Here is a 14312-nt window from a genome sequence, read left to right on the forward strand (position 1 = left end):
CATTCCAACATTCCATGTTGTGATAGACACATTCACATTATGTACACAATTAAATCTGAGCCTAAATCGAGCTTACAAAAGCTCTTTTATAGTCCCTAGCATGAAATGGGACCAAATTGTAAAGTTTTCAAAATTTTTGATCAGGTATCAATACCCTCACCTAGTACCTATACCAATTTGAGCTCCGATGTTCAAAAAATTTGATTTAAAACCTAATATATCAATACCAGTCATTAAGGTACTAATACTTTACCTCTGTATCGATACCATTTTAAAATTCGATGTTCTGAAATTTTAAGAAAATTACTAAAGTACCAATATCCTTCTCAAGGTATTGATACCTTAAAGGAAAAATTTCAAAGTTTACATTTAGTACTTACTTCATTCCAAACCAAAACAAACCTTGCACATTTAGTGCAAATACACCAAATTTTCTTATGCAAAAATCATGCTAAAACATACCAAATCATTACATTACCAAAGCATTTAACCATTTTCCAATAAACCAAACCATTAAGCCTCAATTTGTCACCAAATCATTTCAATTCAACTTATTCCAAACTCAATTTATACTACTATGCTTTTAAGTTATTCAATATCATCTGTTTCCATACCATGTCAAGCTCAAATATGCAATTTTAAGTACCATTCAGACAACTTAGCAATTACCAACTCACGTATACAAATTGACATTGACTTTCATATGATCAAACATTATTCAACGTTCAACCAAAACAAACATTCTAGATAACAAACAACACTTATGTACATACCACATAACTAGGGGTGTTCAAACAGTTAACTGAATCGAACTAGTATTAACCGAATTAACCGAACTTTTTAATCCTTTAACCGTTAACCGAACCAAAATATTTCAATTAATTCGTCGGTTAACCAAATTAATCGAAAGTTATATGTTTTTTTTGTTAAAACAAGTATAAAACATATAAAAAATTGATAATGTTTATTTGACCGAATTAATCGAATTAGTAATATAGCCTAATACATGTAATATATAATATTTTTGTTAAGTTAGGTTAATTACCCGATTTCGAACCGAATTAACCGTTAACCGAAATTATAAAAAACCTTTAATTGACCTCTAAATGAACTAGATCAATAACCGACTGATTAACTGAATTAGATCGGTTCAGTCGGTTAATTTTGTTTTAACCGAAATTTGAACACTCCTACACATAATCGAGCTAAAAATGGTTAAAAGACTACCAAGTTGATAGTAGGACAGTGTGAGCTTCGAGACGATCCAGACATGTTCTACAAGCTGACAACTATAAGGAAAAGAAACAACGGTATAAGCATATCGAATGCTTAGTAAGTTCATAGGCATAAAACAATAACTTACCTCATTTTACAATTTAATACAATATGATAATCAACTTGAAAATTTTGCCTAAACATGGCAACCATAGATCAACAATGTGAGTTCATTATATAATCAATTCTTATAGTAATTCAAACTTTTTAACATTACAGTTTGATCCAATACCATTCACATGAAATCAACAACTCAATACCATTTGCATAATTCACTCAATGTTTAACCATGTGTAAACCAAATTTATATCATTCCATTGTCATTTTTCATTTTCCATTAATCATTTATCCCAAAGAACTTTAATGAACAAATTCAGATACACGGGTAACTATACCACACCAGATTGTTGGTTCGAGTTGGTTCGAGCAATAACTACACCACACTAGGACACCAAAGTGCAAGGTCCGTAGACTATCATATATAATCGTATAAAAATATGTCTATCCACCATACTAGAGTCTCCAAAGAGACATATAAGACTTGATAATCTGCAACAAATGCTGGATTTCGATATAATCAATAATAACTCTATTCAATCACATACTCCGTACTATCACATATATCTCGTACCAGCGCGTTATTAACCTTATTGGCATTCAACTCATGTCCTATCCTTTATTACATTCATTCGGGCACACTTAGCACATATAATCATTCATTTACAATTTAGTTCATATTTCACCTTTTTATACCAAATCGTGAACAATTCAAATTACATTCACACAACACAAATTCGTAATTCAAGTATATATTACAATTACATATAACCATATCATATGAACTTACCTGACAAAAACAACAACAAATAATATGTCAAGGACTAATATGTAATTTTGCCTTTTCCCCGATTTTCCTCCGTTTGATTCAATTCCTGATCTATATGATAATTCATTTCAATTTATCAATTCCAAATATATTATAACATCCTATTATATGCATATGATAGTTCAAATTAATTTTTCAAAAGTTTCTTAAAGTGTTGCATTTGATTTGATTTAGTCCCTAAAACAAAAATTTCCATAACTTTCAATTTTGAGTCTCGATTTCAAAATTGATCTCAATTACATCCTTCTGTAACCCTCTATTAACAATAATTATAGAAATACTACACCAATTTCAAAATTCATGCACTTTAGTCCCAATGTTAAAAAACTAGCAATTAAACTTTACAAACTAGTCCTTTTTCACTTCTAATATTAAAATCTAAAAATTTAATACCAAAAGCTTCAAGAAATAAACAATAAAAAATTTTAAAATTTTACAAATTGGTACACAGACTAGCTAAATCAAGCTCCTAAAACCTCAAAAATATAAAAATTACAAAAAAAATGGACTTGAAATCACTTACCAATTTAAGGATTAAAGCTTGAAAGCTCAAACAAGGGTTTCTTCTTTCTTTGCACGGTGGGGAAGATGAGTAGGTGAGAAAAATGTTTAATTTCTTTAAACTTTTCCTTTTATGTTAGGCTTAATAATTAATAAATCTTAATTAACCCTTAGGCTTCCTTTGGATCTCCATTTAACATAAGTATAGTGCATTTTCTATTGATTTTTGTGCAATTACAGCACAAAACTCCCTTTGGATGACCAAATTCCAGTGCGGTGGAAGGGAATAGATCATCCCACGCCCTAAAATTCCCACTGCTCCATTTATATCCAGTTGAAAATTCAAAACTGCAAACGCTTACATGCCTTTTTTATTCTTTTTCATTTATTAATAAATTGAATAAAGAAAAGTAAAAAGACACTTTGATGGTTAAAGAAAAAATAATAAACATTTTCCCCATTATTTTATAACAAACTAATATACGTTATTATCAAAAGAAATTTTAATTTACCAACTTTTAGATTATTTATTTTAATTATTTTGATTTAAAAATGTTAAAAATCCCATTTTATATAATAAAATATCGGAAGATACATTTTAATATTTTATTAAATAAATTTATAAATTCACGTATTTTTAATAATTTCGTAAAAGTAAAATAAATTTAAAAACTTCTATTATATATTATTTCTAATCTAATGTCCTTCATAGTCATTTTTCTATTCTCACTTTATCGCTACAGCTGCGTTTAAATCTAAACACATACCTCGTCATTGTTTTTAATTTCACCGCTACAGTATTCAATCTCTCCACTACAATAATTAATCTCACTGCCACTGCTGTTTTTAACCTCACCGGAGATAAACACACCGCCCATCCTAACTAAGCCTTAATCATCTTAACTTAATCATCATTAAGCAATAATAAGGAGAGGATGGCATCATCATCCACCATCCAATAACAAAAATGCGTCCAATAGTCTAATTGGTCTCTAAACTAAATAAAAATCTATAGTGATTGAACTTTTATCACTTTTACGATTTAATCATTGTACTTTAATTAATTATCAATTCAATAAAATTACTTGACCGTAATTCAGCATATTACTAAATTAGACTCGTAAATAGTAAATAATAATATTTACAGACTCGAATATTGGAAATGAGGTTCTAAACTGTCGTTTTTGACACCACTAAAAAATGAGCAACTACATATTGAGCTTATCCTTATGTGCCCAACTTCAAAGAAAATTAATAAAGTTTTTTTTTATTTTCATTAAAAAATGTATAAATTATAATAATACTTAATAGTAGTTAGATTTTCATATTAAAAACAATTCCTTAATTAGATTTTAAATTTCAAAATCTAAAATAAGTTTTATTTATTATATTATTGTCAACGGGTCTATTATTTAATATCTATACTTGTAGTCTTATATTAAACTCCAAACTGAGTTGGTGATGAAACAATTGAACACCAATTCAATTGAAAAATTACTAAAATACCATTACTTTACATATTAACAAATATTAAAGTAAGGATTTGTGTGTGTGTGTTTTTAGTAAAATGATACTATAACAAAATTTGAACTTACGACACGTTTGGTTAACTGGAATGGAATGTAATAGAGTTGTAATGGAATGTTATACTGTGGGAATGGAATAGAGCTGAAATAGAATAAACCTGTAATAGTATTACATTATTTGGTTGGTAAAATAATATTACCGAATAGGAATGGAATAATTTGAAAATGACAATTTTACCCTTGTACTAAACCTAAGATTCTAAATCCGTTAGTTATTAATATTTATTCATAATTAATTAATATTTAATTATGTTTAGATGAAATTATTAGTATTTATTTTTAAGTCTTCTACTTTTTTTATTTTATTTAATGACGTGTCATGTTATTATTCAACGATGGTGCATGAAATTTATGCACTGATGGTGCATCAAATATTATTATTTATATTATTAATAATATTTTAATAAAATTTTAAATAAATTATATTTATGAATAAAATAAAAAGATATTTTGATAAACTATTTTTAAATTATTCAATATAATTTATTAAATTATTTTTTATAAGTCTAATATAAATTATATAAAATATGAAATTTCTTTATTAAATAAATCTAAAATATTATTAAATATATTTTAAAAAATAATATATTAAACTATACAACTATTTCACAATAAAACTATATAATAAGAAAAAAAATTCCAAACTCAATATTTAAAAATAAAAAAATTCAACATATAACATATATAAAAAATATTATTTTATAATATTTCAATGCATACTAATTATTATTTAATATATATAATAAAACCTTCTAAAGAGTATATATGTTGGTAAGAAAAAAAATTTTGAGCTATTTTTTTTATCTCTAACGAATAGTTATTATATGGTAGAGGCGTTGAATTCCAATTTAGTGTTTTTGGCGAATAAGATAGGAATGAAGATTAACTATTCAAAAGCTAAAATTAAACTAAACAATGGAATGAGTATCCTTCTCAGACTTAATCCGGAATCGCATTCTAATTCCATCGAAGTAAACATACCATTAGGGTTTAAGATCCTTAATATAACAATATGCATTATAATAACTTAGTTGTATAAAGTTACAAATCATTACTAATCTACCTTAATTATATAATGCTAATTGTATATATTATAATTGTTAATACACATTATCAATGGAAGTGGAGACGGAGGAGAGGGAGTGGTGTGGAAGAAGGCCAGTTCACCCGTTCTAGAGCCGAGAGCCGGAAAGGAGTCCCCCTACTATGTTGATACTTAGGGTATTTATAGGTAAGTGAGGGTTCCTACCGAGTCCAAATTAAGTTAGAGATATAAGTATAACAATAATTGTACTTAAGGTTAGCTGCACGTTTAGGGTTTGAGGTTACGTATCATTAATATAAAAATGTACATTATAATAACATAGATGTATATACTATATAGAGTTGCAGATCATTACTAATCTGCCTTAATTATATATTGTTAATGGTATATTCTATTATCTACCATAAATTTAGTTACATTTAGGGGTGATATTGGTTTGTTTGGATTGGGGTTTTAGGGCTTTTTGAAGCATCCATCATAATTTGGTTTAGCTTAGTTTGGTTATCGAATTTTCCATGTTAAATTTTGGTTTTGAATATTTTAACTTTTTTTTCAAGAATCGTGGTTTTTAAACTTGCATTAACCCTAAACCATCCAAATACATTGATTCAAATAATTGAGTTATCAAATAATAAAAAAATAATCACAAATCTAGAATAGTTGGATAAAATATTAAAGAATATATATTTTCTCATGAAAAAAATAAACATAATTATATTAATTATTAATTTTATTTTAAAAATATTTATATTAACTTTTATATATCATTTAGTAGTTCGTGTGTATTATAATTAAAATTAAGTACTAGCTTTGGTTAGTGGCTAAGCCAGTTTCCTTTGTAAAAGGCCAGAGTTTGAGCCATGATAAGTATTTTGTAACCCTTACTCGGATTTGGAGTCGGATATTTGCATTCGTTATTCGAATATCGAATGTGGATTCGGATAATTTATTAAAAATATATTTGGAATGAATTTGGACACTTCAAGTGTATTTGGACAATAAGTTGTTCAGGTTCATTCTTGATGTGAAAAACATTATTATTTTTTAATTTATATAATTTTTATGATTTTTAATTTATATTTGTCACGTGTCATACTAAAATGCTACCACGTGTCACCATTAGATTGGCCATTTGTGTCACGTTAGTACAAACTAACGGTGTTAGTGCGAAGGTACCAATCTGGGTGACGAAATATAATTTCAAATATCGATTAGCTCCAAAAAAAGGTTCAAGTACCAATTAGGTACTTTTGGACAAGTTCAGGGGTAATCGACATATTAACCCTTATTGTAACACCCCCGACCCGGCCTAGGAGTTTCGGCTAAGTCGAAGGCATTACACTCGATCATTGAGGTGATCCTATAAAGCCTCTCTTTTACTTGCGTTGATTTGTATGAAAAATCACTCTTTTGTTTTAGGAAAACATTCATTTGATTTAAACCAACTTTACTTAACAATTCAATTACAATATTATTAATGTAAAAGTTTTGGAAAACGAGGTAAGGTTTTTAAGAAATGAGTTATCAAAGCTTTTAAGAATTTTATAACGTAGTGGAAAACATTTAAAGTAATGGATTTCTAAATGGAAAAGCAAAAGATGCAAATATCAAAGTGTTATCTAAGTGTCATGCCTTAGAATAAATAAGCTAAAGAACTTCACCTTAGATATAAAAGCGAGAAATAATTAATAACTACAATCCTGAAAACAATTAAAGAAAACTTTAATAAAAACTTCAAAACAATAATAACGAAAAACGAGCTCCTAATCCGAGGTTCCTCCGATGCCTTTCTAAGTCCTAGTTTTCTATGCTACTTGAAAGGGAAAGAAAGGGAAATGAGCTTATAATGACTTAGTGTGAGACTAAATTATAAATCATTACATATATTTGAGAAGAATAACGCATATAAAATTCAGTAGAAATTGAAGCATTCTTCATGAAACATAGAATAAATCTATGAATAACAATTATATATGTTGCAACATATGTTTTAAGTTTCCACTCGTCCATCCTATCTGCCCACGAGTGTTGCTTGACACTCCAAAAACTCACTACAATAACTGGCCATCCGATTTGATTTCCGATGACGATGGTCGTTCACTTGTCGCCTGTAACGGTGACTTTTACTACAATAACTTACCATCCCGGTTGCTTGGTTTTGATGGCTTTTTAAACTATCATCTTGGTTTGGTTTGGTTTTGATGGTATTTTAAATCTCCCATCCAGTCTTGTCTGGTTTAGATGACATTGCTGCCTACTTCGTGTAGTACTGACTTTTAGTGTGGACTTAATTTGCCATTATCTCCTACAGAACTCCTGCATCCTCCATACCCGATTTCATGTAATTATGCACATAAATTTAGCATGTTCTATGCTTTTTATCATCATTTTATGCTACTTCAATATTCCACACTGGCATTATAAGGCATGTATTTAAGCATACATTTATCTCATTATCACATAACATATAATTGGTGCAAGTAAACAAATAAAACACAGTGTCACATGCACAAGATTTTATGTGAATTAACAGTCTAATTATTTAACACATGTACAGGTTCACATGATCATATAGGCTTGTATGCACCTAGGGGTGCATATAGGCTCGCAAGTTCCTAGGGTTCACACATAGGCTCGCATGTAGGCTTGCATGTACCTATGGTTCGCATGTAGACTCTCATGTTCCTAGGTTCACATATAGGCTCACATAATTCTATTGTTCGCATATAGGCTCGCATATAATCAACATATGGTTCGCATAGCATGGATCGTACATAATAAACACTTGGTTCGCATATCACGGCTCGCATATGAAATCAAATAAGTTCACATATATTATTAGTAAGGTGCTCGCAAGTAATAGCATGTAAGGGGTTCGCATGTCACAATTATACAAGGGCTCGCATAAACAGGGGTTCGCATGTCATAAAAAACTAGAGTTTGCATCTATGTTCTAAGAGTTTGTGCTTTCAATCCTATATGCTTTTACATATGGGTTCACTTAACAAGGGCTCGCACGTGCGAGTTCACATGCAAAAAGGGGGTTCACATATAAGGGGCTCTCATATTCTAGGGCTCACACTCATAAGTTCACATATGGGCTTGGACCTACAGGGCTTCACATAGAAAGAAGGTCTTGCCTGTAAGGGGTTCGCACTTGTAAAAGGGGGTTCGTTTAAAAGGCTTGAACAGGGGCTCGTATCAGGGGTTCACCCACTAGGGGTTTCTTCCTTGGGTTCGCATATACTAGTTCTTTACTTCCTATAAAATTCAATTATACACAAGATTTAGGTTTAGATCTCACACCTGTTTTGAAAACTTTAAAAACCTTTTTGTTTGGAAAGGAGATTGAAGATATTTTTGAAGGATATTTTTGAAAATTTTTGACTCTTTTGGCTTTGAAAATTGGTTTGCGAGAGAAAGAATTTTAAAGATGTTTTCTTGAAAATTTGCTCGGTAAATTCTAGGGTTCGTTTTGAAGTTATCTATTTATGAAACTTGTTTTTCCTAATTGAAATAGGTTTTACAAATTCATGTAGGTTTAGACTTATTTTTAAAATAGAGATTAAATTGAAAATTTTGTTTTTGGGTTGGATTGTTTTAAAAATTCATCACTCTTGGGGCAAAAAAAGGAAATAAAAATATTTTGGTTGGATGTTCACTAAGAAGTTCAAACTTGGAAACTATGAGTAGGTTAAAGTCTTGCCACTAAACCAACAAATTCATTCTTATTAGCTTTCTATCATAAAATAATTTTAAGGCATACTAATTCCCTTACCTTATTTTTAAAGAAAATCAATAACAATGTAAATTTTATTCCATTTCTTCTAGGCCCACTTTTGAGATGGACACTTATTATTTTAAATATTTTTACTATATTTGATTAACACTTAATTTTTTTATCATATTTTCTTTTGAAAGTTAAGGATTTTTAAATGCAAACATTTGAAAAGTCATCTAATAATTTAATTTTGGTATAATTATTTGTAATTATACATGTGATATTTTTTCTTAAGGTATGAGGTAATTGCACGAGTAGTTATAAGTAATTAAATTAATCCATTTATCTTATTGCTTTTCAAACATGACTATGTATGCTTTTATGGAATTATTTCATACAATAATAATATAGTAGGTTATTATAGAACATACATTTTTTTTCTAAAATATATGTTATTTTTCTTATCTTGTTTAAATACTCTAAAATTTTTATTCACCAAATACTTAACAAAATTACATAATATTTATTGTTAATTATTTGTACTTGGTCAAAGGCTGATGAATGATGCTAAAGAGTATAAATTTAGTGTTAGAGAAGTAATAACCTAACAAATATGAAATGTTAGAGTAATTAGATTAAATATATCAAATGTTTTTTTTTGTTAATTTTATCAGTAACCATAGTTACTTGAATATTGCAGGTTAACCTATGTGGTAAAGTAATGTAATGTGTAATGTGTGGGTGACTGTGTGTTTGAGATGGTTGTTTTGTATGAAAAAAATGGTAAATTTTAATACTATTTACTTGGTAAGATTGTTAAATTCAAATGCAAGTATTAGGTATTAGAGTTATGATTCTCCAAAATGCAAATATTGAATCATATTCAAATGAAAATGACTTTGAGAAGATATGAAAGATCAATTGAATTGATGATGAGGTACTTTTATGGTATTTATATTTTATGATTTTATTAGCTATAACTCTGCAAATTTTAAGGGACTAAATGGGAAATTTAACCAAATCAATGGGGTAAGGCTCTTGCCTGATGTCTCCTTCTAAGGTAGCGTTTGGTATGATGAAAAGTGATAACTTTCTTAGGAATTTAATTAGTTAGAAAGAGATTTCAATGTTTGGTAGGTCAAAAAATTTTACTTTCTTTGGAACCTAATGTTAGAACCGTAAAAACAAGATTTAATATAAACTTAAAACTGTAAATTAGGATTTGACATGTCAAATCATCAAGAATAAAATAAGAATAAAACTAGATACGGAAGCGTACCTAAATCCATGAATTCCTTGAATTTTTTTCAGATCTTGGGGATTTGATCTGTCAAATTAGCGCACAAAAAATTCAGAGAATATTTGCTCTCCCTTTCCTAAGGATGGGATATTAGAAAAGTTATATTGTGTGTAATTTGGGGACCACAACCCTAATATATATAACTTTGGCACATTAGCCCTAATTCCTAATCAACACATCATTAATTAGAAATTAGTTACTAGAGTACCTACAAATATTTAACTCATACTTTATTTAATAATTAAAGCCCAATAAACCTTAACCAAATTAGATCACTTTTAATTTGGGCTAGCCTATTATGATAGTAAATAATAACATGTAATTACCCTTATTATATATGTAATGTTCATATTTTCCAACAATCTCTCACTTGGACCATATATATATACTAACTACATTATAATTACACGTCATTATATAACCTTATGAGCTCAAAATTTTACTATTATATCCGAAAGGTATTTTGAACAATCTCGTCCATTAATTATGTTCACATAGAACCAAGACGACTTTTGTTACATATATCGTAACTAAATCCATCCCTAATCACATATATTAACACAACCAAATGACATATATCAAGTATGGATCTATAGCATGGAAATTACATGCAATATGATCTAAATATATCTATTTCCAACTGGTCCTCTTTAAACTTAAGTGAGATTAATATCAAAATAACAAAATAAAGTGAATAAACTGAATACTTCATTTCTGATAAGAAAATAACCAAATATATAAATGTTTGAAAACAACCATAAAGTAAATAAAATACAAACTCCTACTAAATCATGATATCCTCAAATAATGTAACACCCATATGAGTAGTGTGCTCATGAAAACCTTGGGTGGTAAACCTTTTATGAGCAGATTCGCTATCATGGAGTTTGTCCCAATATGCTCTATGGATATTTGTCCATTTTGCACTCTTTCTTTCACAACTATGAACTTTATGTCAATATGTTTTGACATAGATGAACTCCTATTGTTGTTGGAATACAACACCGTTGACTTATTGTCACAAAATAATTTGAGTGGTCTTTCTACCTTCTTCAAAATGCGTAGCCCAGTGACAAATTTCCGTAACCATATTCTATGGTTTGATGCCCCATAGCATGTTACAAACTATGCTGCCATAGTGGAAGAAGCTACAAGTGTCTGTTTGACACTTTTCCAAGATATAGCTCCTCCAGCTAATAGGTAAATATAACCTGATATAGATTTCCTGCTATCTTAGCACCCAGTGAAATTAGAATCAAAATACCCTACGACCTCCAAATGATCTGATCTTTTATAAGTGAGCATGTAACCTTTTGTTCTCTAAAGATACCTTATAACCCTCTTGGCTGCTATCCAATTGTCCATACTAGGGTTGCTTAAATATCTGTCTAACATCCCAACAATGTACGCAATATCCGGATGCATACATACTTTAGCATATATTAAACTCCCAACAGTTAATGCATAGGGAATCTTTTATATTTCCTGAATGTCAAGTTTACTTTTAGGGCATTGAGTAAGACTAAAATTTTCTCCTTTAATGACAAGGGTGCCATCTGGTTTACAACTTTGCATGCTAAACTTTTTTAGTACTTTATCGATATAGCTCTTTTGTGACAATCTAAGAATACCCCGAGAACAGTCTCGATGCATCTGAATTCCTAAAAAAAAGAGGCGTCCCCAAGATCTTTCATCTCAAAATGCTTAAATAAAAACCTCTTGGTTTCGTGAAATAAGTCTATATCATTAGCGGCAAGCAAAATGTCATCGATATATAGAACCAGAAATATGTACTTACTCCCACTGAATTTGTGATGCACACAATCATCAACAATATTTATCTCAAAATTGAATGAAACAATTACTTGATTAAACTTGTGGTACCAGTGACGAGAAGCTTGTTTGAGTTCATAGATGAATTTTTTCAATTTGCAAACCATATTTTTTAGGTCTTTCGATTTAAAGTTTTCTGGTTGCACCATATAAATTGTTTTTTCAATGTTTCCATTGAGAAACGCAACGTTAACTTCCATCTGATATAACTCAAGATCAAAATGAGCAACAAGTGCCATGATTATCCTGAAAGAGTCTTTCAATAAAATTGGAGAGAAAGTCTCTATAAAATTAATACATTCTTTCTAAGTATATCCTTTAGCTACAAGACACGCCTTATACCTCTCAATATTACCATTTGCATCCATCTTGGTTTTAAATATCCATTTACAACCAATTGGTTTTGCACCTTTAGGTAATGGGACAAGTTCCCAAACTTTATTGTCTTGCATAGACTTATACTCATCTTTCATGGCACCAATCCACTTTTGAGAATTAGAACTTTTCATGGCCTGATGAAAGTTGATTAGATCATCTTCCATCATTCCATTATCATCCTCATATTCTTGGAGAAATACAACATAATCTTTCGGAATAGCATTTCTCCTTTCTCTTGTGGACCTCCTTAATGACACATGTTCTTGAGGTTGTTGAATTATAGGATCATAAAACGTATAACCCCTAGATCGCTCAGAATAACCAATAAAGTAGCTGCTCGCTATTTTGGAGTCCAAATTCTTTTCGTGTGGCATATAAGGTTTTGCCTCAACTGGACACCTCCAAATGTGAAAGTGTTTTAAAATAGGCTTTTAACTTGTCCAAAACTTATAAGGTTTTTTTTTTTTTGCAACTGCTTTAGTGGGTACTCTATTCAGAATGTAAGCTATTGTCTTCAATGCTTCTCCCCAGAGGGACTCAAGTAAGGTAAAATGAACAATCCTACTCCTTACCATATCCTTAAGAATCATGTTTCATCTTTTAGCTACACCATCCATATTGGGTGATCTTGACATGGTATACTATGGGACAATATTGCATTCATGTAGGAATTTCGCAAATGGTCCTAGACATTTTTCACTTGAGTCATCATATCTACCGTAGTACTTAGCACCACGATAAGATCTAACATTCTTAATCTTTTTGTTGAGTTGATTCTCAACTTCAAATTTATAAGCTTTGAACACGTCCAGAGACTGAGATTTCTCATGAATGAGATATAGGTACCCATAACGCGAGTAATCATCTATGAATGTTATGAAATATTGTTGACCGTTCTAGAATGTTGTAGGGAATGTTCCACAAATATCTGTATGAATTAATTCTAAGACGTCTGAAGATCTGTTTGCACCCAATCTCTTGGTTTTTGTCTATTTTCCTTTAATGCAATTGACATAGACATCAAAGTCTATGAAGTCAAGAGACTCTAAAATACCATCAGACATAAGGCGTTCAACTCTAACTTTTGAGATATAACCTAAGCGCTTATGCCATAGTGATGCTGAATTTTCCTTATTTAATTTGTGTTTAATACCACGTGATTCCACATGCAATGTTTCATTATAGGATGCAACTGTTTCAGGCAAATAAATGTTGTCATAAGTATTTAAATAACTAATTTCAACAACATTCGAATTTCAAGGCAAACTAAATTGATTCTTTCTAAATGAACAATAATATCCAAATTTGTCCAACTAAGAAACAAAAACTAAATTATGTCTAAATGACAGTAGAATAAAAATGTCTTTTAAATCCAAATAAAAACCAGTTCCTAATAACAACCTAAAATGCCCAATTATTTCCACTTCTATCGATTTTCCACTACTCATGAATATGTGTCTTTCACCATCACTTGGCTTTCGGTAACTCAGGCAACCCCTGCATAGAAACACTTACGTGAGTAGTAGCATCAGAATTTATCTACCAAGTGTTTCTAGGTACTGAAGTTAAATTAACCTTAGAACATACCAAATTAAGAATTATATCTTTCTTTGCACGCTAGGCATAATATTTGGTACATTCTTTTTTCATGTGTCTAGATTTGTTACAAAAAAAACAACTCTTTCTAGCTTGCTATTGCTTCTTTTGAGCTAGACCCTTACCAGCTTCATTCTAATATTTTCTTTTCTTGCCCTTGTCTTTAAGGGCATTGGCCAAATGAGGACTTT

This window comes from Gossypium hirsutum, chromosome D12 (genome assembly GCF_007990345.1).
Source record: "Gossypium hirsutum isolate 1008001.06 chromosome D12, Gossypium_hirsutum_v2.1, whole genome shotgun sequence".
Lineage (NCBI taxonomy): Eukaryota > Viridiplantae > Streptophyta > Magnoliopsida > Malvales > Malvaceae > Gossypium > Gossypium hirsutum.